The sequence below is a fragment of the Pongo abelii genome, chromosome 9 (genome assembly GCF_028885655.2).
Source record: "Pongo abelii isolate AG06213 chromosome 9, NHGRI_mPonAbe1-v2.0_pri, whole genome shotgun sequence".
Lineage (NCBI taxonomy): Eukaryota > Metazoa > Chordata > Mammalia > Primates > Hominidae > Pongo > Pongo abelii.
Genome location: NC_071994.2, coordinates 62541214 through 62566036, shown reverse-complemented (window position 1 = coordinate 62566036; position 24823 = coordinate 62541214). Strand labels below are relative to the sequence as shown.

Here is a 24823-nt window from a genome sequence, read left to right as displayed (position 1 = left end):
GTCTCTTTGTAGGTCACTCAGGACTTGCTTTATGAATCTGGGTGCTCCTGTATTGGGTGCATATATATTTAGGATAGTTAGCTCTTCTTGTTGAATTAATCCCTTTACCATTATGTAATGGCCTTCTTTGTCTCTTTTGATCTTTGTTGGTTTAAAGTCTGTTTTATCAGAGACTAAGATTGCAACCCCTGCCTTTTTTTGTTTTCCATTTGCTTGGTAGATCTTCCTCCATCCTTTTATTTTGAGCCTATGTGTGTCTCTGCACGTGAGATGGGTTTCCTGAATACAGCACACTGATGGGTCTTGAGTCTTTATCCAGTTTGCCAGTCTGTGTCTTTTAATTGGAGCATTTAGTCCATTTACATTTAAGGTTAATATTGTTATGTGTGAATTTGATCCTGTCATTATGATGTTAGCTGGATATTTTGCTCGTTAGTTGATGCAGTCTCTTCCTAGTCTCGATGTTCTTTACATTTCGGTATGATTTTGCAGTGGCTGGTACCGGTTGTGCCTTTCCATGTTTAGCGCTTCCTTCAGGAGCTCTTTTAGGGCAGGCCTGGTGGTGACAAAATCTCTCAGCATTTGCTTGTCTGTAAAGTATTTTATTTCTCCTTCACTTATGAAGCTTAGTTTGGCAGGATATGAAATTCTGGGTTGAAAATTCTTTTCTTTAAGAATGTTGAATATTGGCCCCCACTCTGTTCTGGCTTGTAGGGTTTCTGCCGAGAGATCCGCTGTTAGTCTGATGGGCTTCCCTTTGATGGTAACCCGACCTTTCTCTCTGGCTGCCCTTAACATTTTTTCCTTCATTTCAACTTTGGTGAATCTGACAATTATGTGTCTTGGAGTTGCTCTTCTCGAGGAGTATCTTTGTGGCGTTCTCTGTATTTCCTGAATCTGAATGTTGGCCTGCCTTGCTAGATTGGGGAAGTTCTCCTGGATAATATCCTGCAGAGTGTTTTCCAACTTGTTTCCATTCTCCCCGTCACTTTCAGGTACACCAATCAGACGTAGATTTGGTCTTTTCACATAGTCCCACATTTCTTGGAGGCTTTGCTCGTTTCTTTTTATTCTTTTTTCTCTAAACTTCCCTTCTCGCTTCATTTCATTCATTTCATCTTCCAGGGCTGATACCCTTTCTTCCATTTGCTCACATCGGCTCCTGAGGCTTCTGCATTCTTCACGTAGTTCTCGAGCCTTGGTTTTCAGCTCCATCAGCTCCTTTAAGCACTTCTCTGTATTGGTTATTCTAGTTATACATTCTTCTAAATTTTTTTCAAAGTTTTCAACTTCTTTGCCTTTGGTTTGAATATCCTCCCGTAGCTCGGAGTAATTTTATCGTCTGAAGCCTTCTTCTCTCAGCTCGTCAAAGTCATTCTCCGTCCAGCTTTGTTCCGTTGCTGGTGAGGAACTGCGTTCCTTTGGAGGAGGAGAGGTACTCTGGTTTTTAGAGTTTCCAGTTTTTCTGCTCTGTTTTTTCCCCATCTTTGTGGTTTTATCTACTTTTGGTCTTTGATGATGGTGATGTACAGATGGGTTTTTGGTGTGGATGTCCTTTCTGTTAGTTTTCCTTCTAACAGACAGAACCCTCAGCTGCAGGTCTGTTGGAGTAGCTGGCCGGCCGTGTGAGGTGTCAGTCTGCCCCTGCTGGGGGGCGCCTCCCAGTTAGGCTGCTCGGGGGTCAGGGGTCAGGGACCCACTTGAGGAGGCAGTCAGCCCGTTCTCAGATCTCCAGCTGTGTGCTGGGAGAACCACTGCTCTCCTCACAGCTGTCAGACAGGGACATTTAAGTCTGCAGAGGTTACTGCTGTCTTTTTGTTTGTCTGTGTCCTGCCCCCAGAGGTGGAGCCTACAGAGGCAGGCAGGCCTCCTTGAGCTGTGGTGGGCTCCACCCAGTTCAAGCTTCCAGGCTGCTTTGTTTACCTAAGCGAGCCTGGGCAATGGCGGGCGCCCCTCCCCCAGCCTGGCTGCCGACTTGCTGTTTGATCTCAGACTGCTGTGCTAGCAATCAGCGAGACTCCGTGGGCGTAGGACCCTCTGAGCCAGGTGCGGGCTATACTCTCCTGGGGCACCGTTTCCTAAGCCCGTCGGAAAAGCACAGTATTCGGGTGGGAGTGGCCCGATTTTCCAGGTGCCGTCTGTCACCCCTAGAAGGGGAACTCCCTGACCCCTTGCGCTTCCCGAGTGAGGCAATGCCTCGCCCCTGCTTCGGCTGGCGCACGGTGCGCTCACCCACTGACCTGCGCCCACTGTCTGGCACTCCCTAGTGAGATGAACACGGTACCTCAGATGGAAATGCAGAAATCACCCGTCTTCTGCGTCGCTCGCGCTGGGAGCTGTAGACCGGAGCTGTTCCTATTCGGCCATCTTGGCTCCTCCCCCCCCCGACACTTGATTCTTTCTCTCAAAATCCTTTCCTCACTTTTGAGTAATTTACTTTTGAATTTATAAATACCTCACCTTATTATTCATCATATTATTTGCATTATGTTAAACCCTGGTCAACCCTTAAAATGTTAAAGGAAAGACATTACTATATTTTTTAATGAATACACTAAACTTTTAAGTACAAATACATTTGTCGTCAGCCTCTGTAAAGCTATCAGATGTTTGAAAAAAAATTTTAAGCATGAAGCAAAGGGTCTAGTTTTAAGAACTTAGCTGAGAATGGATGATATCCTACCAATTTAATAGAGTTCTCCAAATGAACAGAAAGTATACAATGAAAGGAAGGTCCCTTAGACGTTTGAAATTTTTCTGCAGCATAATCCTGTCTTCTTTTTATTTATTTTATTTTTTTAAATTTTATTATTATTACACTTTAAGTTTTAGGGTACATGCGCATAATGTGCAGGTTAGTTACATATGTATACATGTGCCATGCTGGTGTGCTGCACCCGTTAACTCGTCATTTAGCATTAGTTATTATCTCCTAATGCTATCCCTCCCCCCTCCCCCCACCCCACAACAGTCCTTAGAGTGTGATGTTCCCCTTCCTGTGTCCATGTGTTCTCATTGTTCAATTCCCACCTATGAGTGAGAACATCTGGTATTTGGTTTTTTGTCCTTGTGATAGTTTACTGAGAATGATTTCCAATTTTATCCGTGTCCCTACAAAGGACATGAACTCATCCTTTTTTTATGGCTGCATAGTATTCCATGCTGTATATGTGCCACATTTTCTTAATCCAGTCTATCATTGTTGGACATTTGGGATGGTTCCAAGTCTTTGCTATTGTGAATAGTGCCGCAATAAACATATGTGTGCATGTGTCTTTATAGCAGCATGATTTATAGTCCTTTGGGTATATACCCAGTAATGGGATGGCTGGGTCAAATGGTATTTCTAGTTCTAGATCCCTGAGGAATCGCCATACTGACTTCCACAATGGTTGAACTAGTTTACAAACAGCATGGCACTGGTACCAAAACAGAGTTATAGATCAATGGAACAGAACAGAGTCGTCAGAAATAACGCCGTATATCTATAATATCTGATCTTTGACAAACCTGACAAAAACAAGAAATGGGGAAAGGATTCCCTGTTTAATAAATGGTGCTGGGAAAACTGGCTAGCCATATGCAGAAAGCTGAAACTGGATCCCTTCCTTACACCTTATACAAAAATTAATTCAAGGTGGATTAAAGACTTAAACGTTAGACCTAAAACCATAAAAACCCTAAAAGAAAACCTAGGCATTACCATTCAGGACATAGGCATGGGAAAGGACTTCATGTCTAAAACACCAAAAGCAATGGCAACAAAAACCAAAATTGATGAATGGGATCTAATTAAACTAAAGAGCTTCTGCACAGCAAAAGAAACTACCATCACAGTGAACAGGCAACCTACAAAATGGGGGAAATTTTCGCAACCTACTCATCTGACAAAGGGCTAATATCCAGAATCTACAATGAACTCAAACAAATTTACAAGAAAAAAACAAACAACCCCATCAAAAAGTGGGTGAAGGACATGAACAGACACTTCTCAGAAGAAGACATTTATGCAGCCAAAAAACACATGAAAAAATGCTCACCATCACTGGCCATCAGAGAAATGCAAATCAAAACCACAATAAGATACCATCTCACACCAGTTAGAATGGCAAATCATTAAAAAGGAAACAACAGGTGCTGGAGAGGATGTGGAGAAATAGGAACACTTTTACATTGTCTGTCTTCTTTATTCAAGAATTTGTAGTCGTTTTCAGAATTCATTCCAGGAACCAGCTTATTAGTTTAGATATCAGCACACTGGTCTTGGCAAAAGATAACACAAAAGTAAACAATACTATATCAAAAAGGATGAAAAGCCAGTGATCCAACCAGTAGAATTGTTTTGGAAGCCTGTTTGTCTCGGACTGAGATCACACATTAAGCCTTGGCTGTTGCCTTCCATTCTTGCACAAGCCTCCCTGCTCCTGGGGACCCTCTGTAAGAGTGAGCGTCCTAATGAAAATAGATGGCACACTCAAATGGCTAAAGTAGGGAGAGTTTATGAAGGAATGATTTATAAAAGAGTGGGAAGTGTTAAGAGAACATGGTATGAGTATCTGATGAGCAACAACAGATAGCCATTATCACCTTTAGACATACAAGGGCAGAATAGGGAGCTGTTAGGACTCAGAGAGTAGCTGTATAGAGGTTCATTTGAAAGAAGCCGTGGCTCTGGTAGTAGAGAAGCATCACTAACCAGAGGTGATTTTACATGAGAGCAGGGGTGGAGGTGCGTGGGAGAGTGGGGGAGAATAACTACTCCAGGCTCACTTCCTGTCTTTCTGTCTTCTGCTCTTGTCTTCCATTGGTTGACTCCACCCCAAAGACAGAGGGCAAGGGGGGCTTTGGATATAAACAGAGTCTCCTGGGGCACTGAACAGGGTGGAGAAGAATGAAGAATGGATCTGGAGGGGCAAATGAAATATTCGTAACACTACCTTTTTTTTTATTATACTTTTAAGTTCTAGGGTACAAGTGCACAACGTGCAGGTTTGTTACATATGTATACATGTGCCATGTTGGTGTGCTGCACCCATTAACTCGTCATTTACATTAAGTATTCCTCCTAATGCTATCCCTCCCCCGTCCCCTCACCCCACGACAGGCCCCAGTGTGTGATGTTCCCTACCCTGTGTCCAAGTGTTCTCGTTGTTCAATTCCCACCTGTGAGTGAGAACATGCAGTGTTTGGTTTTCTGTCCTTGCGATAGCACTACCATTTTTTTAAGGACACAGTATCTGCAGTATCGGAGGAAGGTCCTTTTAGGAAGAATCATGTAAACAAAGGGTAGAGGAGTATTGAAATAAAGAGTATGTTGAGAAAATGGAAAATATTTCAGATAGTTTGGAGTGTGTACTTAATGAAGAAGAATAGGCATAAAAATGAAAGCATAGGTTAGTATTTGTAGACAAATGTTAATCTTTATATTGCATATCCTCTTATTTATTATTAAGTCTTGTATTATAAATGTTTTTATAAATACCCGAGAATCAATAGTGCCTTCATCATTAGGTGGGAGATAGTTGGTCGAGTTTTGTGCCTTAGCATGGTTATCTGGGTGATTTACACATAGTGGCCTAGTGCAAATAGTACAAAGATCAGGAGTCATTTAGAGAGTGGGGCTTTCAGTTAAGAATATAGGCTCTGGATTTGCACCATCTGTGTTTAATTTCTGACTCTGGCACTTTCCAGCTTGATGACCTTAGGCAAGTTATCTAATACGGGCTCAGTTTTCTCATTTTCAAAATAGGTACAGTCATAATAGTTTTATTTTAGAGTAGTTGTGAGGATTGAGTAATTCACATATTTAGCCCAGAGGCTAGCAGATACTGTTAATAAATGTTACCTATTTTTTGTTTTTTAGTTTAGGAGGGTATTATAGATATCTTTGAATATTTGAAAGGCTGCCCCATGAAATAGGGATTAAACTTATCTTCATGAGAACCTCTAGTATCAGAATCAGGAGTAATGTGTGTAAGTAACAGGCAAACAGATTTGGGATTAATATGAGAAAATCTTTTAATAATTATAGAGTTGCTTGAATTAGAATAGGTTAGCTCATGAGATAATGATTTACATAGCAAGGGAAGTTTTCAGGAAAACATCAAGGGGATGTTTTAAAGTATTAATGTCTCAAAATGAGAAAATTAGATAAAAGCTTTAGGATATCTTCAAACCATAATAGTCTATTACTTTATCCTAAAAAATTTGTGAAAATCAAAGTTCTACGTAAGAGGAAATGTGTTTGATTTCCTTTTCCACATCTCTGTCTGTTCCTGTTGACAATTTCTGTTCCTAACTACCTTCCAACAATCCAGCTTACATGTCATCTATCTTTGTTTAATGATACGTATAATTTTTTTTTTTTTTTCAAGAGACAGAGTCTCACCATGTTCCCCAGGCTGGGCGCAAACTCCTGGGCTAGGTGATACTCTTGCGTCAGTCTCCTGAGCAGTTGGTACTACAAGTGCACACCACCATGCCCAGCATATTTAACAATATTTATTGAGCACATACAAATGTGCCAGGTATTGCCCTGGATACTGTGATTAGTACAGTGAACAAGACACATCAGTCTCCTGCCCTAATGGAGCTTTAAGAAATTTTAGCAGAGGGAAATAGAAAGTAAAAACACAGTGAAATAAATTTCAGGTAGTTTTAAGTACTGTGATGCATGAAGAAAATAAAACAGAATAATAGTATAAAGGGATACTAGGGCTTTGGATGGTGGAGGTGGAGATGGTGCTTTAGGTATGGTAGAAAGGGAAAGCCTCTCTGAAGAGGTGACATTTTAACCAGCATATAAATGTTGAGAAGGAGCTGGTCATGCTGAGGGAAGCACATTCTAGGCAGAAGAACCAGCAAAGGCTCTGTGGTGGGAAAGATCTTGACGTGCTTGTTAGAAAGGAAACTGGGTGGCTAGAGAGTAGTAGGAGTGGTAAGAACAGTGTGGATCACATAAGGCCTTATACACCTTGTTAACATTTACATTTCACTCCAGTTGCATTCTAATGGCAAGTCATGAGACAATTTTATGGTATAATTTATGTTTAAAAAAGATTATTCTTGCTTGTTTATGGGCTATTGACAGAATAGCTAGAGGGGAAGCAGGAAGATAGGAGGCTGTTGCAGTTATCCAAGTGAGACATAATAGTGACTCGGACTATCTCAGATGACTTTCTCCCCCATTCATCCCTGGATATAATGTCCTTTAAAAAATATTTTATAGGCCAGGCGTGGTGGCTTATCCCTGTAATCCTAGCTCTTTGGGAGGCTGAGATGGGAGGATTGCATGAGGCCAGGAGTTCGAGACCAGTTTGGGCAACATAGCAAGACTCTGTTTTTACAAAAAATTAAAAAATTAGCCGGGCATGGTAGTGTGTGCCTGTGTTCCTAGCTACTCAGGGGGCTGAGGTGGGAGGCTAGGAATTCAAGGCTGCAGTGAGCTGTGATTGTGGTACTGTACTCCAGCCTGGGTGACAGAGTGAGATCTTGTCTAGAATATATATATATATGTATTTTATAGTGTTTACCAGATACTACTGTTAAAGTATGTTTATATTATATTTTAATTAGGTATACAATTGGCTTCTTCATTAGATTCTGAGTTTCTTAAGCACAAGGACAATGTCTTATCCCTTTTCTTATTATTTTGGGTAGCATTATAGCACTGTTATTAACTTTGCACTTAATGCATTACTATTAAGTGAATTCATGAAACTTCTATCTGAACACAGGGCTTTTTATAGCTATTACAAATGGCACAGTTAAATTACGTAACTGCAATAAGGTAAGCTAGATTGGAGATGGAGTTAAAAAAATACTTTCCCATACTTCACACAGAGAATGTAGTTTGTATATAGTTTAGGAAAAGCTACTAAGAAGGGAAAATCACAATGTTTTATTAGGGGTGAAACACAAATCAGAAAGACTTAAAGAAATAAAACCAAGAACTAGTTTTGTTGCTCTGTTTGTTATGATAAAGGCTAAACTAATGGTAACAAGAGACAAATATAGTGGCTCAAGTAAGAAAGAAGTTTATCATATAACAACAGGTCACACATTCAGGCTGCTGGGTCTTTCATGGGCTCCTTCCTTTATGTTGCTCTGCCACCTCTTAGGGTCTTGTCTTAATCTGCGTGGTCAAGCTAGGACATTGTCACACTTATCTTCCAGTCAGTGGGGAAGGGGAAAGAGAGAGTCCACAGAGTCCAGATAAATAATTTTATTTTAAACAAGTGAGGTGAAAGTTGCTGTATCATCTTGCTCATATTCCACTGGTACTTAGTCATATGGTCTTACTCAGCTACTAGAGAGATGGAGAAATGTAGTTTTTAGCTGGGGAGTCATAGCAAAAACTTTGCTTTTTTATTTTATTTTTTGAAATTTAAAGAAAAAAATCTATTGAAGATCTGAAAAATAATTCCTAAAAGATAGACTTTTCCAGAAAACACTAGCTACACAATGCATTGTGTCTATCATGTTAAAACGTGCATTAGACACAAATACAAAAACCATGAAACAAGCCACCATTCTTCAACAATTTGAGCAAAGATAAAATGCCTAAGTAACAACATGGATGACTTGCAAAGGATGGGCTCTTTACTTTAAGCACCATAAAAAAAGAAAGCACAAATGGATGAGTGTGTTCAGTTATATACACTGAATTGAACCTTTGGCGCTAGGAATCAGAGTGTTTTGTCATATAGCGTTAACATGTATTATGAAAGTGCGTAGTGTCAAAGGAATAGAACCACCAACATTCGAAAGCAGCTTTGTCAACTAGGCAGTAAAACACTACAGCATATCCTCTGTTGTCCATCATTGAATACACTGGTAGCGACTTTGAAATGAAAAAAAAAAAGAAAAAAAAGGATCTATTACCCCTTTTATTTTCTTTGTTTAAAATAAAACAGAAAACAAACATCAGTTATTACACACTAACATCTTCAAAGCACATCGTTTGTACAAGAGATAGACTAAGAACCAAAATGTGTTTACAGAGATCCAAACATAAGTGAGTGAGAGCGCCTCTCACATGGCTTTCCGATGGTTCTCAGGAGGAGCCACTTCATAATCTCTGGCACTAAACAAAGTTGCAGAATTCTTTGCCAGGTACTTTAGGAAATCATGAAGATAATTCAGTAATTAAGCAAGGTGTATAGGCCAACATTGCTCCAATTCGTAGAAATAATCTCAGGAGATGTGGCACTCCATACACCTGGGACATGGGTGCCTTGGGGTGATCTGCAAGAATTTTGGCATACTGTGGTCTCTCAAATTTGTAGAGTAGTTGGGTGCCCAACATTACGTTGAAGTATTCTTTTATCCCTGCCACAACTTCATTAACCGCATACTCCTTATTATCTGTGTTTCCACCGGATTTCTTGTAATTTGCATAATCCTCAAGAATGGAATCCACATTCTTCTTGGCAGGAAGTTAAAAGAGCTGTTTTTGCCTGGTAATTAAGTCCCAGTCATCAACAAGCCACAGTTTTAGCTCTTCAGGAGTCTTTACTTTAACTTCAACTCTGTTCATGAATGTTTCCTTATTTTCAACAGTAGGATCTACCCGGGCCCTTTTCTTCCGAGGAGGCCAAGGAGTCTCACTGGTACTGCCACCATCTCCATTTCCAGGGGTTTTCTGTTTGTTCTTTTTTGTTTTCACTTCAACATTTTTCTGTTGGAGACCAGATGTCTTCTTTCCTGGGGCAGCCCCTATCATTTTCCCCTCTGCATACTGCTCCTGATTGGCTTTTTGAAGTTCTTACTGTTTCTGCAAATTGGTGTCCTCGTATTTGAGTACTCTGCTCTCTGGAACCCACTCATTCCAATTTTTATTCCAACCACTGTAATGTATAAAGTATTTCTATTGTTTGTCCTTTATGGCAACCTTTACACACTTTGTTTCATGAAGAAGAGGCCCATGAAAGCACAGCACTCACTCAACCTCCTGGAATTTAGGCTTTGGGTCCTGTTTTGACGCCATTTATGAGTGATTTGCTGCCTCCTCCTTCTCCTACCACCCCCAACTAAAACTTTACTAACTTTGATTTTCAGCTAACACTATTCTGTAGTTGCTGTTATTTGAACTACTTAAAGTGAGTATGAGGGTAACAATTAATTAATTTCTGCTTCTTACCCCCATAGGAAAAATATTGAACTTCTGTATAGCACTTACACTTATGGAGAGGCATCTTGGTCCTGATTTCAACTGGGATGGAAAACTGATTTTATTAATATTCTAAGAAAAGCTTTTATTTGTATTTTTATTAAAAATGAAGTTATGTTCAAATGAAAGAGAGTATGTATGAGTCTTGAAAATTGTTACTTTAGGTAAGGCAGGACTACTAATTTTTTAATTATTTTTATAAAGAAACAACTCTGGCTCACCAAAGGGCTTGTAGAAATGGTGGGCTGGTTGCCCTCATGGCAGGTATAAAGGATATGGATGTATAATATTTCTATTAAGGCAGTTTGGGATAAGGGATTTCTTATTGCTTTTAATGTATCTCTTCCTTGTTATCACATAATAGGTTGATATAATTCTTCATCAGGTAGAACTGAAGTTCTCAGAGTTGGAGTTGAGGATGAAAAGCTGCTTTAGAACCTTTTAGGCCTTAAGTCTGTGTTTCTGTTTTCAGGACTGTCTCCTAAAGAGAGGTAACCTTTTTTTCTGTTGGATAGTAAATTATCACCTATTTCTCTATTTCTTAAGAGCAGACATAATCTGTGGGGTTGTTCCTTTATAATCTTGATTCAGTATTTTTTCTTATTAATATTATTATTCATTTTATTTTTTGCTTATTTAAAAAAAATTCAGATAATTTACATATAATAAAATGCATGGGCCTAAATGTTGAGTTGAAGTTTTGATGGTTATATACACTTATGTAATCATGAACCAAAACAAGGTACAGAATCTTACCTTGAACTTCTTTCCAGTCTGTTCCATCCAGCTCCTCAGAGACAGCCACTTACTGATTTCTATTGCCATATATTTGTTTTACCTGTTTTTTAACCTCTTTAAATGGAATTATACAGTATGTATTCTTTTGTGTTGAGCACCTTTCACTTCATATACTGTCCTGTAATGCATTCATATTGTTTTGTATATCAGTCATGTGAATATATTCAATAAATATGTTCCCTGAATGAATGTATTTTATGAATACATCACAATTTATTTATTATTCTGTCACAATTTGTTTATACATTCTTATGTTGATGAATATTTAGGTTTCCAGTTTTTGCCTTATGAGTTTGGCTGCTCTGAGCATTCTTGTGCAAGTCTTTTTTGTGGAGACACGTATTCATATCTGTTGGGTAAATACCTAAGAGTGAAATTGTTAAGTCAGAGTAGATGTGTATTTAACATTAAAAGAAACTGACATATACTTTTTCAAAGTAGTTGTACCATTTACACTCCTACCAGCAATATATGAGAGTTCCAGTTGCCCCACATCCTCACCAACATTTGATGTCGCCATTCTTTTATTTTAGCCATATAGTACCTGTGATGTTGAATGCTTTTTTATGTTCTTATTGACCATTTATGTATCTTCTTTTGTGAAATGTTCAAGTCTTTTGCTAATTTTAAAATTGGATTGTTGATTTTCAAAAAATTACTGGTTTGTAGTTGTTCTAGACAGCCATGCATTGCTTAACAGTGAGGATATGTTCTGAGAAATGTGTTAGGTGATTTCGTCATTGTGCAAACATCATAGAGTACTTATACAAACCTAGATGTTACAGCCTACTCCACACCTAGGCTATATGTTACAGCCTATTGCTTCTAAGATACAAACCTGTACAGCATGTTAACTGTACTGAATGCTGTAGGCAGTTGTAACACAATGCTACATATTTGTATATCTAAACATATTTAAACATAGAAAAAGTTCCGTAAAAATATGTACACCTGTATAGGGCACTTACCATGAATGGAGCTTGCAGGACTGGAAATTGCTTTTGGTGAGTCAGTGAGTGAGAGGTGAGTGAATGGAAGGTCTAGGACATTACTGTACACTATTATGGACTTTATAAACACTGAACACTTAGGCTTTTTAGTTTTCCAATTACTTTATAAAAAAGTAATTGCATCACAATTCATGACAGCTACAACTGAAAGTTTGTTATGTGGCATTTCACTATGTTATGGATGTGAGTCCTTTGCCATATGTATGTGTTATGAATATTTTCTCTCAATCTGTTGCTTACCTCTTCATTTTCCAAATGTCTTTGGATAAGCAGACATTTTAATTTTGTTTAAGTCTAATGCACTAATTTTTTTCCTTTACATTTAGTGCTTTTTTTATACCTTAAGAAATTTTTGCTTAAGCATCTCTAAGGTACTCTGTTTTCTTCTAGAAGTTTTATGGTGTATGATCTAACTTGAAGTAATTTTTTGGGTATGGGGTAAGGTAGGGAGTCAAAGTTTGCTTTTTCCATGTAGATAACCAGTTGTTCCAGCACTGTTTGGTTGAAAAGACTTGGCACCCTTGTCTAAGATAAATTGGTAGTATATTTGTTGGCTTACATACAGGAAGCTAGCCTTAGTTTTTAATTTTTTTTCTGATTTAAATTCTAAAAAAAATGAAAACCAGGGATAGAACCTATAATGGGTAAGATGGCACTTATCTTGTTGTATTTTAGAGTTTTCTGGTGGTGTCATTTTCAGAATACATTTTGAGTTCCTCAGAATAAAGGAAATGAAGCTTATTTCTTTTATTCTCAAGCCAAATCACTCTCTGAGGATTGAGGAAGTAATCCAGGGTTTGATATGGGGCTCATGTCATAAGGTTAGGTAGCCTGTTATCTTTAACTTTCTAGATTACTTCATAAAAATAACTTGCATATATGTAATGATATCTTTCTATGTTTTAGATGTTCAAAGCACTGAATTGTAAACATATTCTCACTTAATCTTTCCCTCGAATCTTAAGTATTTACCTTTTATTTTTTTAAATTTAAAATAAAAAATTAACAGTAAAATAGATGATTTTTGGTGTATGGTTCTATGAATGTTACCACGAGTATAGATTTTGTATATCCACTACAGCATTCAGGACATAGAGTTGTCCCATTCCTTCCAAAAGTTCCCTTGTGCTTTCTATCCCTTTGTAGTTGTATCTTCCTTCTATCCCTAATCCCTGGTAACTACTAGTTTCTTTTCCTTCACTGTAGTTTTATCTTTTTGATGTCATAAGTGAAATCACACAGCATGTAACCTTTTGAAACTGGCTTCTTTTATTTAGCATAATGCCTTTGAGATTCATCCGAGTTGTTGCATGAACCAGTTTATATTTTATTGTTAAGTAGTAGTCCATTGGTTGGATATACCTGTTTATCCATTCATTCATCCTTTTTTTTTTTTTTTTTTTGGGACAGAGTTTTGGTCTGTTGCCCAGGCTTGAGTGAGTGCAGTGACACAATCTCGGCTCACTGCAACCTCCGCCTCCCAGGTTCAAGTGATTCTCATGCCACAGCCTCCAGAGTAGCTGGGATTACAGGCATGCACCACCACGCCTGGCTGATTTTTGTATTTTTAGTAGAGATGGGGTTTTGCCATGTTGGCCAGGCTGGTTTTGAACTGGCCTCAAGTTATTCACCTGTCTTAGCCTCCCAAACTGCTGGGATTACAGGCATGAGCCACTGCACCTGACCTATCCATTTATTCTTTGAAGAATATTTAGGTTTTTTTTTCCAGTTGTGTTAATTAGGAATAGAACTGCTGTAAACATTCACGTACAAGTTTTTGTGTGAACCTTAGTTTTTATTCCTCTAGTGTAATACGTGAGAGTGGGATTGCTGGGTTATTTGTTAAGTGTATGTTTAACTTTATAAGAAATTGCCACTGTTTTCCAGAGTGTTCATGCCATTTTGCAGTTTTACCGGCAGTGTATGAAAATTCTAGTAGTTCCACATTCTGACCAGCACTTGGTATTGTTAGTATTTTTTATTTTAGTCATTCTAGGTGTGTAGTGGTATTGCATCATGATTTAAATTTGCATTTCTTTAATGAGTAATGATTTTGAGCATCTGTTTTTTATGGGTTTATTTACATTATATATCATCTTTGGTTACGTGGATATAAGTCTTTTGTTGGATTTGTGATTTGCAAATATTTTCTTCCAGTTTGTAGCTTGTTTCTTCATTCTATGAACAATGTCTTTCAGAGAACCAAAGATTTTAATTGTAATGAAGTTCAGTTTTTCAATTTTTTATTTTATAAGTTCTTTTGATGTAATATTTAAGAACTTTTTAACCACAGGACATATATATTTTTTCTTATGTTTTCTTATAAATCTTATAAAAAATTTAATAGCTTTATGTTTTACCTTAAGACCTGTGATGCATTTTGAGTTGATTTTTTATAAAGTGTTAAATTTAGGTTTATTTTCTCCTACATACAGAATTTCCAATTCTGACATCATTTGTTGTATACTCTCCTTTGTTTATCGAATGGCTTTGGCACCTTTGTGAAGAATTAATTTGCTATATTTATGTGGATTTATTTCCGGGTTACTGATTCTGTCACATTGATCAATGTGTCATTCCCTCTGCCAATACCACACTGTCTTGATTACTAGAAAATTGTGTAGTGTGAATCTTCTTATCTTTTTTTTTTTCAAAATTGTTTGACCTTTGCATAAACATTTTAGAATCAGCTTGTTTATATCTATGAAAAATTTGGCTGGGATTTTCATTATAATCGCATTAAATTAGTAGAATCAATTTGGGTAGAATTGACATTTTTAGGCTCTTGAACCCCTATGCGTGGGCCCACTCCCACTCTGTGGAGTGTACTTTCATTTTCAATAAATCTCCACTTTTGTCGCTTCATTCTTTTCTTGCTTTGTTTGTGCATTTTGTCCAATTCTTTGTTCAAGACACCAAGAACCTAGACACCCTCCACTGGTAACATATTTTGGCAAGCCAGCCAGGATGTAAAATAAGTTTGGGATTTATTTTTTTCCTTTTCCTTTCTGCTCCATGCAGGGGAATCTCTCCTTCACTCGGGACCCTTGGTGGGCAGCACCTAAACACAGAGGCAACTGCAGATTTCTGGCTGGGGTCACTCTGAAGGACTCTCTTCTGTCTTTTCTGGTTATGGTCCCTGATCCCTACATGTGGAGCAGCTCAGGGCGAACTCACATGTGTTTCAGGCAACTTAAATCTTCTTTTCTTACACTAAATTTTTCCCTTACTCTACTCGACTGGCTAAGGACAAAAGAAACCCACCTAGCCTCCAGTTCCTATCACTACAGTTCACGGAATGGAGCAAAGTCCACTTTGCTCCATCACTGTAGTGGAACAGGAAGCATGCTGTTCCACTAGAGTGGGACCAAATGCTCCTCCTTTGCTCCGTCACTGTAGTGGACCAGGAAGCATGGGAAAAGATGGCCTTATCAAATTTTAAGGATTCTGAAAGTCAGGGATTATACCTAGGAACCAAAGGGAAGCTCATAGTAGTAGGCCATTGCCTCTGGAGGGAAAACATGCAAAGCAGCACTGGTGCCCACGTAAAGTCAGAGACGTCTGATACTTTTAAGACTGGACCCCAAAGAGGGATGCCTCAGGGGATCCTTTGGACCTCAACCTCTCTGAAGGGAACACCCTTGGCAGAGGTCCTAAGGCCTAGTACTAAGCCCTCCTTAGAATTTTATCTCACAGTTGCAATACTGTTTGGCCCCAGTATTGTTTGGAATCAAGTGTGCTGTTGAATGGGAAAGTGAGATGGAGTTGCATGTATACAGGGTTTGATGCTGCTTTTCCAAGCAGGGTCAGGCCTGGTTATATGTGATGTTCTCCTTTGGTGCTGTTTGGCCCCAGTGTTCTTTGGAGTCTGGGGAGGTTTGACCTTTAAAAATTAAACTGCCATGGAAACTGCTTTACCTGAAATTTTGGTTCACTGCCTTCATTGGATTAACTATTGGGGCAAACAAAAGTAAAACTGGCAAGTTTGTATTGCTGTCTCATGGCTAGAGTTCCAAGGTAAAAGCTATTGAATCTTCATTTGTATGTGTATATACATGTCTAGATGTGTTTATTTGTATGTACACTTATTGTTATACATTCTGTCTACAAAATTGACATACACGTAAAAGAGTACTCATAAGTTAAATAAGTCTAAGTACTTTTCAAGTTCATGTGACTTAAGTATAACTTTACTAAACAAGCTGGTTTTAAAATTATTGGTAAAATAAAGATAGAAATGACTTCAAAAAAAAAAAAAAGGAATGGACATTTTTACTGTTGGGTCTTCCAATCCATGGACATGATGTATCTCTTTATTTACTTAGGTCTTCTTTGATTTTGTTCATCACTGTTTTGTAATTTTTAGCATATAAACCCTGTTGACTTTTTGTTTGATTTACATGTAAGTACAGATCCTCCTCAGCTTATGATGATGGGGTTATGTATCCAGATAAACCCATCGTAAGTTGAAAATATTGTAAGCCAAAAACATATTTTTGGCTTACAATATTCTCACCAGTCAAAACCAAACTTTCAGTTTGTGGTATTTTCACCAGTGAAAAGCACACTTTTGACTTAATATTTTCAAACCAGTAAAAAGCACATTTTTGACTTAATATTTTTATCAGTTGAAAGCACACTTTCAAATTGTGATATTTTCAACTTACAGTGCATTTATTTGGACATAACCTCATTGTAAGTCGAGGAGCATACTGAATGTATATTGCTTTTGTACCACTGTGATACGGTTTGGCTGTGTTCCCACCCAAATCTCATCTTGAATGGTGGCTCCCACAATTCCCATGTGTCATTACTTCCGGTGGGAAGTAATTGAATCATGGGGGAGGGTCTTTCCTGTGCTGTTCTCATGATAGTGAGTAAGTCTCATGAGATCTGATGGTTTTATAAGGGAGAGTTTCCCTGCACAAGTTCTCTCTTGCCATGAGTGTGAGGACTTCCCTGCCATGTGGAACTGTGAGTCAATTAAACCTCTTTCCTTTATAAATTACCCAGTCTCAGGTATGTCTTTATTAGCAGCATGAGAACAGACTAATACACATTGTAAAGCTGAAAAATTGTAAGTTGTACCATCATAGGTTGAGGACTGTCTGTATTTATTTCTTAGAGCTGTTGTAAATGGTATTTAAAAAGAATTGGTTTCCAGTTGCTCTTTGCTAGTGTATAGAAATACAATTGAGTTTTGTGTGTTGGCTTTGTATTCTGTGATGTTGCTGAATTCACTTATTAGTTCTAGAAGCATTTTTCATAGATTTCTTGAGATTTTTCTATGTACAGTTGACCCTTGAATAATGCAGCAAGGTGGAAGTTAGGAGTGCTGACCCCTGAAGCAGTTGAAAATCTACAAATAACTTTTGACTCCCCCCAAACCTAACTACTAATAGCCTGCTGTTGACTGGAAGCCTTACCATCAACATAAACAGTCAATTAGCACATATTTTTATGTTATATATGTTATATACTATATTCTTACAATAAAGTAAGCTAGAGAAAAGAAAATGTTATTAAGAGAATCACAAGGAAGAGAAAATATGTTTACTGTTTAATTCATGGAAGTGGATTATCATAAAGGTCTTCATCCTCACTGTCTTCACATTGAGTAGGTTGGGGAGGCAGAGGAAGAGGAACAGTTAGTCTGTCTGTCTCAGGGGTGGCAGAGGCAGAGGAAAATCTACATATAAGTGGACCCGTGCAGTTCAAACCTGTGTTCAAGGGTCAACTGTAAATGATAATGTTGTCTGCCAATAGGACAGTTTGATTTCTTTCTTTCTAATCTGTATACCTTTTATTTGTTATTTTCCTGCTTTATTGCACTGGCTAGGACTTGCAGTACTATGATGAGTAAGAGAGATATGATATTATATTTTTTCCTTAGTTCCAATCTAGGAAACCATTAAATATGATGTTGGCTGTAGCTTTTGTTTAGATGCCTTTTATTATGTTGGGGAAGTTCCTTTCAGTTCTTAGTTTGCTGAGAGTTTCTATCACGAATGAATGTTGAATGCTGTCAAATGCCTTTTTTTGCATCAATATGATCATGTAGGTTTGTTTTTAAACTGTTAATATGATGGATTATATTGGTTGATTTAAAAAATATTCAACAGCTTTGCGTTCCTAGTATAAATCGCACTTGATTGTGATATATTCTTATACATTGCTGGATTTGATTTGTTGATATTTTATTAAGGATTTTTGTTGTTGCTGTGTTCATGAGGGACATAGACCTGTAGTTTTTTTTTTTTTTTTTTTTTTTTTTTTTTTTTTTTAATACTGTTTTTGGTATTGGGGTAATGGTGACTCTCAAATGAATTGGGAAGTGTTCCCTCCTCTATTTTCAGAAATGAGTATATAGACCTGGTTTTATTTCTTCTTTTTTAAATATATATATATATTTTTAAATATTTTTCTTTTATTGATATAGTATTGATTTTTTTTTTTTTTTTTTTGAGACGGAGTTTGGCTCTTGTTGTCCAGGCTGGAGTGCAATGGCATGGTCTCAGCTCACCACAACCTCCACCTCCTGGGTTCAAGTGATTCTCCTGCCTCAGCCTCCCAAGTAGCTGGGATTACAGGCATGCACCACAATGCCCGGCTAATTTTTTTCTGTTTTTAGTAGAGACAGGGTTTCTCCATGTTGATCAGGCTGGTCTTGAACTCCCGACCTCAGGTGATCCACCCGCCTTGGCCTCCCAGAGTGCTGGGATTACAGGCGTGAGCCACCGTGCCCAGCCTGATTTTTTCTTTTAATGTTGGGTTGAATTTGCTAGTGAAACCATCTGGGTCTAAATTTTTTTTCTTTTTTTTTTTTGGAAAGCTTTAAACTATGTGTTGAACTTATTTAATAGTTATAGAATTATTCAGAATATCTATCTCATCATTGGTGAGCTTTGGTAGTTTGAATTTTTCAGGTAATCGATTCATTTCATCTAAGTTACTAAATTTATATGTAAAGTGTTATTTGTAGTGTTATTTTGTTATCCTTTTAATATCTATGGAGTCTATAGTGATATTCCTCTTTTATTCTTGTTATTGGTAATTTATGTCTATCTTTTTTTCTTTATCAGTTTTGTTTGAGGTTTATAAATTTTTAAATCTTTTCAAAGAATGAGATTTGGTTTCATTAATTTTCTCTATTTTCTCTTATCACTCTTATTGATGGGGAGCCGATCATTATTTCTTTTTTTTCTGCTTGCTTTAGGTTTATTTTGTTCTTCTTTTCCTAATTTGTTAAGATGAAAGCTTAGATGATTGATTTTAGATTTTTATTCTTTTCTAATATAAGCATTAGATTCTTGAGTTTCCCTCTAAGCACTATGCTAGCTGTGTGCCATAAATTTTGATACATTGCATTTTAGTTTTGGTTCAGACTATCTTCTAATTTCTCATTAAACTTCCTCTTTGAACGCTGGCTTATTTAGAAGTTATTTAATTTCTAGTGTTTGAAGTATTTCTGCCATCTTTTTGTTACCTATTTCTGGTTCAATTTCATTATGATCAGAGAACATACTTTGTATGATTTCAATTCTCTGCATATATTCGGTGTCTAGATATGAGATTTTATCTGCGGTACTTATCCTGGATAGATTTACTAGGTTGTAGATTATGTCAGTCTTCAGTTTTGCTGGAAAATGCTAAATTGTTTTTCAAAGTTTGAAAGTATTGGGGGAACCCGCCCCCCGTATTTCAACATAGGTTCTTTCTATTTTCCTAAGTGTCGGCCAGTTGAGAAATAAAGAGAAAGAGTACAAAGAGAGGAATTTTACAGCTGGGCCTCTAGGGGTGACATCACATATCGGTAGGACCGTGATGCCTACCTGAGCCTTAAAGCCAGCAAGTTTTATTAAGATTTCAAAAGGGGAGGGGGTACAAGAACAGAGAGTAGGTCACAAGATCACATGCTTCAAAGGGCAAAAGGAGAACAAAGATCACATGCTTCTGAGGAAACAGTACAAGGGCAAATTCAGAACTACTGATTAGGGTCTTTGTTCAGCTGTGCACGTATTATCTTGATAAACATCTTAAACAACAGAAAACAGGGTTCAAGAGCAGAGAACTGGTCTGACCTCAAATTCACCAGGGTGGGGTTTTTCCCCACCCTGGTAAGCCTGAGGGTACTGCAGGAAACCAGGGCATATTTCAGTCCTTACCTCAACCGCATAAGACAGACACTCCCAGAGCAGCGTTTATAGACCTCCCCCCAGGGATGTATTCCTTTCCCAGGGTCTTCATTATTAATATTCCTTGCTAGGAAAATAATTTAGTGATATCTTCCCTACTTGCACATCTGTTTATAGGCTCTCTGCAAAAAGAAAAATATGGCTCTATTCTGCCTGACCCTGCGGGCAGTCAGACCTTATGGTTGTCTTCCCTTGTTCCCTAAAATTGCTGTTACTCTGTTTTTTTTTCAAGGTGCACTGATTTCATATTGTTCAAACACATGTTTTATAATCAATTTGTACAGTTAACACAATAGTGGTTCTGAGGTGACGTACATCCTCAGCTTATGAAGATGACAGGATTAAGAGATTAAGAAAGGCATAAGAAATTATAAAAGTATTAATTTTGGGAACTGATAAATGTCCATATTAAAATGAAATCTTCACAATTTATGTTCAGAGATTGCAGTAAAGACAGGCGTAAGAAATTATAAAAGTATTAATTTTGGGAACTGATATATGTCCATATTAAAATGAAATCTTCACAATTTATGTTCCTCTGCCGTGGCTCCAGCTGATCCCTCCGTTCGCGGTCCCTGACTTCCCACAACATGAAAGTAGTTGTATGAATCTATTGCACCACTCCCCCTGCCCCAGAATGGGATATGAATGTTCTATATCTTCCCTAAACCTACTATGTATTTGATTTATTCATTATTCTAGTCTTGGAAGACAATTAATCACTAAGGGAACATTTTTCTCATCTTTTTTTTTTTTTTAAGATGGAGTCTTGATCTGTTACTTGGGCTGGAGTGCAATGGCACAATCTCGGCTCCCTGAAACCTCCATCTCCTGGGTTCAAGTGCTTTTTCTCCCTCAGCTTCCCAAGTAGCTGGGATTACAGACATGCACCACCATGCCTGGCTAATTTTTGTATTTTTAGTAGAGACGGGGTTTCACCATGTTGGCCAGGCTGGTGTTGAACTCCTGACCTCAGGTGATCCACGTGCCTTGACCTCCCAAAGTGCTAGGATTACAGGTGTGAGCCACTGCACCTGGCCTCATCTTTCGTGAGTTAAGTTTTATATCATCCTTGATAATTTAGGGTGTCACAGTAAGCATACTGAAGTTGAAAACTCAAGTAGGTTTTTGTTATCATTCCAAATGACTTGAAGTTTCTCATTGGTCATGGAGTTTTGGCTGTGAAACAGGACCTGGGGCTGCCTCTAGCCAGAGTGATTCTACCTATGCCACAGGTGGACAGGTAAGCCCTTTTATGGTTGCTGAAATAAGCCCATATCCTAGAGATGAGATTAGATTTTCACCAATATCTACTTCCAGTCTTCATGATTTAAATGTTGAAGTTCTTCAGTTTTGTACAGGTAAAAGAAATTCTTCACCTAATTCTAAGTTTTTACCTAACTTCTTCAACCAGTCTTTTCATTGCCTGATAGAATTCTGCATGGGTTTTAAATTTTTTTAAATTTAAAATTTTTTTACATTCTTCCTATGTGACAAAGACACAGGTCTTCCATTCGAATTCTACAAATCTCTTATACCTTTATCTGAGTCTATATTTTCAACCCTTATGTGCTAATGACAAATATTTAATTCCATCCTTAAAGGATAGTTGATTGTGGGCATCTACTGTATTTCATAACCTTTGTAATACAAGTTATATAATTTTTAATGCTTAAACTATACTTTAAAGAAAATAATAACAGTGATTAGTAGAACTTACTTAGCCCTGAATTAATTTGAGACTGTTGAAATAGTGGTCAACTTTTAAGACACAGAGGAAAATTTTTCCTTTGGGGATAAGTTATTTTAACCTGAGGCATTTTAAATGACAGGAAAACATCTAGCTTTCTTTTTTTATGAGTGATTAAAATTTAAAGAGGAAAGTAAAGACTGAATTGGCTTTAAACTTACTTTAAATTTTAAACTACCTTACCATCTATTTAACTTAAAAATAAGTCACTTTTATTATTCAGTTAACAAACTGAATGTCATTCTTTTTTTTTTTTTTTTTTTTTAAAGACAGAGTCTCGCTCTGTCGCCCAGGCTGGAGTGCAGTGGCATGATCTTAGCTCACTGCAAGCTCTGCCTCCTGGGTTCGTGCCATTCTCCTGTCTCAGCATCCCTAGTAGCTGGGACTACAGGTGCCCGCCACCACGGCTGGCTAATTTTTTGTATTTTTATTGGAGACGATGTTTCACCGTGTTAGCCAGGATGGTCTGGATCTCCTGACGTCGTGATCCGCCTGCCTCTTCCTCCCAAAGTGCTGGGATTACAGGCGTGAGCCACCATGCCTGGCCATTCTTTTATTAAAATATTTTTTATAGTAAAAATGCAGGTGTATTATGTTATATTTATTCCTTTTGGTAATATGGTTTTATTAAACTTGACGAAAATGCCTTCCAACTATCCATGTGTTACTCAGAGGTATGAGAATGAATTAGCCAAACAATTTGAACAAAAAGTTAAGATAATAGACATTTAGAATGCTTCTTGCTAGAATGAAGTTCTGGTTTGTGAAGAATATTACTTTATCAGGTAGGGAAGATATATAAAGGCAGAAAAATTATTAAATTGTGACTTCCTAAATGTCTACTTAAAAACATTTATAGTAAATTTATAATGTTATATTGAATTGATTTGAATTATTTGAATCTTAAAATATAGTGTGGAAGCTTTTTTCTAAAGTATATATTATTAAAAGCTGAGAAATATTTAAGTGGTTGAAAGCCAGTAGGAAATATGAAGCAAACTGCTAATGCAACTGGGGAGACAATAGAACTATGTTTATTTAATATTAAGCATTAAACTTATGAAGATTTTACTGGAAATTTGATTGGTTTTTCTGTCACCCAAGGGTATTTTAAGCCCATTTTATGCATTATACCTGGGCTGTACCAAGAGCAGATGGAAGGTTCCCAGGGGAACTTTGCAACTGACCCATAATTTGAGATAAGATGATAGTTTACAGAGCTACAAAAATAGTCTTGGGGTTTGCCACTGGTTTTATTTGCCTATCAGCTCTTTTGTCACCTTTTCTCTCACATATCATATGGATGACACACAGTTCTGTTTATTTGTCAATATCTAATTGATTAGCATAAAGTTATAAGATTATAATTCAAGAGGTGAAATGGATGCTAATTGGAACTCCTATTAGGAATCTGCTCATCAACATATAATTTCTTTTTTTGAATAATCAAAATATATACTTTTCATTATATAGATTCAGAAAGGTTCTGAAAACATAGGAGATATTTTCTTTTAAAGCTGCACTCAGAATTTTATTTCTGTGATACTCAGGTGAAAGTATGTAGTTTCCCTTTTCATTTAATTTTATTAAAATTGAATTAAAATTTTCTTTCTTTCTCTCTCTCTCTTTCTCTCTCTCTTTCTTTCTTTCATCTCTCTCTCTCTCTTCTCTCTGTCAGAACATGAGTATTTTCAGGAAATTTTGTATATCAAGCAATCCATCAATCTTTGTTTAACTATGGAATCTTCAGAACATCAGAGTTCCATGTTTTCAAGCTTAGAGAAAAATGGACACTCTGAATCCTAGCAACTGAAAGCAAATAGACATACGTCAGTATCTGTGTATAGTGCTGACACTTATGTCAGCACTTTGTCCCATTTGCTTGGGAACTCTTGTTTAGTAGTGTGTTTACAATGAGGCCTTTCCGTGGAGAGGGCTACATGACTTAATGTGTGTGTACTCTGTATTGTCTGAGTACATTCTATGTGTAAACTTTAACATATGTTTATAGACATATTTGTTATTGACATTTAGTCTTGTGTTTATTTTATTTCTCAGAAGTATTCTATTTGTTCATTTTGATAACTAGCACTTAGCCATTCACTTTTTATTTCTAATTTTGGTGTCTTTCTGTAGGTCACTGAGTGTGATTCCAGATAAGTTATTACAGCTAGATCTATGTGGCTCATCAGCCACATATGTGGTTTTTTTTTTGTTGTTGTTGTTTGTTTGTTTTGAGACAGTCTTCTCTGTCACCTAGGCTGCAGTGCAGTGGCATGATCTTGGCTCACTGCAACCTCTGCCTCCTGGGTTCACGCGATTCTTCTGCCTTAGCCTCCCCAGTAGCTGAGATTACAGGTGCCCACCACCATGCCTGGCTAATTTTTGTATTTTTAGTAGAGGTGAAGTTTCGCCATGCTGGCCAGGCTGGTCTCGAACTCCTGACCTCAGGTGATCACCCTCCTTGGCCTCCCAAAATGCTGGGATTACAGGCCTGAGCCACTGTATGTGTCCCACATATTTGTTTTAGAGAGGGAAGTTCGTGCAATTAAAGGTGGAATAATCTGGATTTGTCGTAAGTCCTATGATTTCATTGTGCTTTAGTTTTCTGAACAGATACGATGAAAATTATCTACTAAGAGTTTAAAATGTATCGCTGAGGGTTAAAATAAAGTTCAAAGTACTCCCAAGTATTATGGGAATTTGTCTGTTTCTTGGGAAGCAGGGTAGACGTTATTTAGGTGGAAAAGACCAGTGGGCAATTTGAAATGTTAGACTTGGAGCTTGGAAAGAGAGAATAAGGCTAGAGTTATACTCTAGAAGTTACTCAGTATATTTTATTGAAGGCCTAATGTATGTTCTTTAAGATTGAGGCCCTGGAATTCATGCAGACCACAAA

At 37.5% G+C, this 24823-nt stretch overlaps 1 protein-coding gene and 1 pseudogene across 3 annotated transcripts in view; one reads left to right on the top strand and one right to left on the bottom strand.

Moving 5' to 3' along the window:
* Nucleotides 1-24823, top strand: part of PDE3B (phosphodiesterase 3B) — a 214953-nt gene that overhangs the window by 22376 nt on the left and 167754 nt on the right. The gene's annotated exons all lie outside the window — the stretch shown is intronic.
* On the bottom strand, nucleotides 8944-9753 carry LOC103891848 (mortality factor 4-like protein 1; annotated as a pseudogene).